Here is a 4136-nt window from a genome sequence, read left to right as displayed (position 1 = left end):
CAAGAAAAGAGATCCTTGGACCTCTTGAGAAGGGCTACTGGGGTTCCTGGAAAAGGAAGGTAACTGGCAAAAGAGGGCCAGGTTGTGCCAAAAGAGTCTGATGCTCTTTTTTTTGTTGTTGTTAATTTTTTTAAGTGTTTGCTTACTTTTGAGAGAGAGAGACAGAGCACGAGTAGGGGAGGGGCAGAGAGAGAGGGAGATCACAGAATTGAAGGACCAGGCTCTGAGCTGTCAGCACAGACCCTGATGAGGGCCTGGAACTCACAAACTGAGATCATCACCTGAGCCAAAGTCAGAGGCTTCACCACTGAGCCACCCAGGCGCCCCAAAGAGCCTGACACCCCTATGAAAAGACCGAGAATGCACTGCAGCCTGCTCCTGTCTTGTGGCAGAAGGCCGGAAATAGAGAACTTATGGGTCGCAGCCTCCGCTGACCCCGTTACTGCTGACCCGCACATCCGGCGGGCCTACCTGACACACTGAAGCACCTTGTGTATTGTGGCGATGCCTAGAACACCACCAAACCAGGAAGGGAGACTCACGTGGCTGTACCTCAAATACTGGCAACTGATAGTTGAACTTGGAAGCGTAAGAGAGTTGAGAGAGCCATGCGAAGTCCAAGTCCTTGGCGCAGCGTTGAGGGTTTGTCTCAACATTTGCTTGTTTCCTCCTACCACGGGTGCATGGCGGCCACTGGGCGGGAGAGCCTCCTTCCACCCCCGCCGCCCTCTGAGACCGACACACGGTGTCTTCCTTGAACTTCTCCAGCTATTAAAGATGCAGCTTCTCATGGGAAGTTTTTTTAAAGCTGTAATATTTTATTAGGCCGAACAGTATGACCTCATAGCTTAGCTATAGGGTACGATTGTTTTGAAGAAAGCCAAATGTAGTGTTCGTCGCCACTGAAAGTTTTCAGTTTTTATCACTCCNCACTGAAAGTTTTCAGTCTTTTTTGATTACTCCTTAAACAGATTCCGTTTTCTCTTCAAATTACTTTTCTCTCGCCTAGAATTACTTTTAGGAGCTGTCAGGTAATGGAGAGAATTGCCGAATGATGACAACAGAAAATAGTGACATTGTCGAGGTTTCAGGCCATCAGTGAAGATGTTGCTCATCAGAGGGAAAGGAAGTGTTTCTTGTATCCAGTAGGGATTTGGCTTGTGTCTGTAGTTAGTAAGCACATATTATTTATCAGCAGTGATCTATAATAAAAGATACCTGCCATTTAAAAATTTTAAAAGTAGGTATCCATAAAATATTAATTTTTAAAAATTAAAAAATTTGGGGGGCCCCTGAGTGGCTCAGTTGGTTAAGCGTCCGACTTCGGCTCAGGTCATGATCTCACAGTTTGTGGGTTCGAGCCCCCTGTCGGACTCTGTGCTGACAGCCAGCTCAGAGCCTGGAACCTGTTTCAGATTCTGTGTCTCCCTCTTTCTGTGACCCTCCCCTGCTCACACTGTCTCTCTCTCTCTCTCTCTCTCTCAGAAATAAATAAAACATTAAAAAAATTTTAATAAAAACATTAAAATTAAAATTAACAAAATTTTAAATCAGCTTCTTCCCCTGAGCATTGGCCCTCCGTCTTGAAACGCTATTTTCCACTAAGAGAAAGCCAAGTTTCTCATTAAAATGGATGATTTCGTGTCTGGGGGACGGAACCTGGAAGGAACCTGGAATCATTCCAAATAGCGAGGAAGTTATCAAATACTTCTAGGATCAGGTCTCAAATACTCAGAAGTCAACTTGAAGAGTCCTTCTCTGGTCAAAAATGATATTCTCTGAGCTTTAATATGAAGAAGAATTCCAATGTATTGACACCCATCAAATATTTAAATCCAGGAGTTTATAATGGTATTCTAAGAATTAATTGAACCACCTTACCAGAGTTACAGAGAACAAATTCACTAATGTTTGATAACTAGTAAATAAATTTGAAGAATTAAGTATATAACCTGTGTTTCTTAGATGAAATGTTACTGGTACAATAGTTGAGAGGAAGAATCTCTTAATAAAAGTATCCCAGCAGATAAATGACAAGGAAATTAGACAATTACAATATCAGCATTTTGGGACACAATGGATTAATAATGACTCTAGTCATCAAATACCCACCAGTGGCTATCAACATCACAAAAAGAGAAAAACTGTATAATGGAGCTATATAGCTGTTCGGTAATGAAATTCTTACTAATGAATAGAAAAATAAGTCACACCATTTAATCATTTTGAATAGAATTATGGCTTTTGAAAGGGTTCATAGTATACTAAAAGCTAGAGATAAAATTATATAGTAGCACAAATCACCATAACTTAAGAAGGTAGAAGGAATATTTTAAAAGAGTCCAGAGAAAAAGAATAAATCTCCTACAAAGTAAGAAAAATCTGATTTACCTCATCTTTCTCAACAGTACCACTGGATGCAAGAAGACAGTGGAATAATATTTTTTTATCTATTAAAAAAGTATTTGGAATTAAAATTTATATCCAGCCAAATACTCTTTTTTTTCACATTTATTTATTTTTGAGAGACAGAGAGAGACAGATTACAAGTGGGCGAGGGGAAGAGAGAGAAGGAGACACAGAATCTGAAGCAGGCTCCAGGCTCTGAGCTGTCAGCACAGAGCCTGACATGGGGCCCAAACCCACAAACTGTGAGATCATGACCTGAGCTGAAGTCGGATGCTTAACCGACAGAGCCACCCAGGCGCCTCAGCCAAATACTCTTTTATATACAAGAACATTATAAGAAGAATATTCTACCCAAATAAATCACTGAAAATACAAAGAGGTCCTTAAACATATAAATAAATATGGGCAAGTGCTGCCAGAGATATGAGAGGGGAGAATCAAACATTTTAATAAAATGTATTGTTTTAGAAAATCACCTAAGGCCTTTAGTGAAGTTCATTGTTGTCTTGAAAAACTTAAGACCAAAGAAATTCTTAAAAGAGTGTATATCTGTAACAATCTAAAAGTTAATTACAGACAATACCAACATGGAGCACAGGGAGATTAAAAAAAACAAGGCAATTAAGAACGTGCTAACCAAAGGGCGACTGGGTGGCTCCATCAGTTAAGCGCCATGATCTCCCTGTTTGGTTGAAACCCTGCATCATCGGGCTCTGTGGTGACAGCTTAGAGCCTGACGCCTGCTTTGGATTCTGTGTCCCTCTTTTTTTGCCCCTCTTCCCGCTCACGTTCTCTCTCTCAAAAATAAACATAAAAAAAAAAAGTGCTAACATTGCTTGTCTTTTTTAGGAGAAATAGAAAGACATTGATAAGTGGGTTAGTTATTACTTATGCTTGTCAGGTATTCTAGTTTTACTGTCTTCTGATCATATGGGACGATTTTACTTCTCAGTCACTAAAGTTAAGTAGAGCTTTGTGGCTCATTCTGGCTAATAATATGTGACGTGTCACTTTTAGGTCAAAGTATTTGATACTGATGAGGGACCCTCCAGAGCTCTCTTTCTTCCATAGTCATTGCTATTTTTCCACACTGTGGCTGCTCCATGTGTCGTAGAGCCCAGCCAGCTAGAAATTGATATGCAGCATGAGGAAGACATATCTTTGTTTCGTTTTGGTATAATTGTTTTTCACAGTATCATACAGTATCATACAGTCTATCCTAATACAATGAAGAAATTAATAAGAGGAATGATTGGGACACCTCGGTGGCTCAGTCGGTTAAGCGTCCGACTCCAGCTCAGGTCATGATCTCATGGTTCATGGGTTCAATCCCCTGGAGCCTGCTTTGGATTCTGTGTCTCCCTCTCTCTGCCCCTCCCCCACTCACACTGTGTGTCTCTCTCTCTTAAAAATAAATAAACATTTAAAAATTTGGGGCGCCTGGGTGGCTCAGTCGGTTAAGCGTCCGACTTCGGCTCAGGTCATGATCTTGTTGTGCTCGAATCACAAGTCCCCAGTGACCTCAGAAGCCAACACCGATGCAAGAACAAAAGGATCTTTATTACAAGCTTGAGCAGGGGCTCATCTGCCTACCGACACAGCAGCAGCAGCAGGGGGGAGCCCTGAACAATAGTGAGCAGGGTTTTTAAGGGGTAAGGGATGGGAGTGTTACAGTACACATGTTGTACACCAATCATATTTGTATAGCACCCCTGGCAACAGCTTGA

The sequence above is a fragment of the Crocuta crocuta genome, unplaced genomic scaffold, assembly GCF_008692635.1.
Source record: "Crocuta crocuta isolate KB4526 unplaced genomic scaffold, BGI_CrCroc_1.0 scaffold72, whole genome shotgun sequence".
NCBI lineage: Eukaryota > Metazoa > Chordata > Mammalia > Carnivora > Hyaenidae > Crocuta > Crocuta crocuta.
This window is presented reverse-complemented; position numbering follows the sequence as displayed.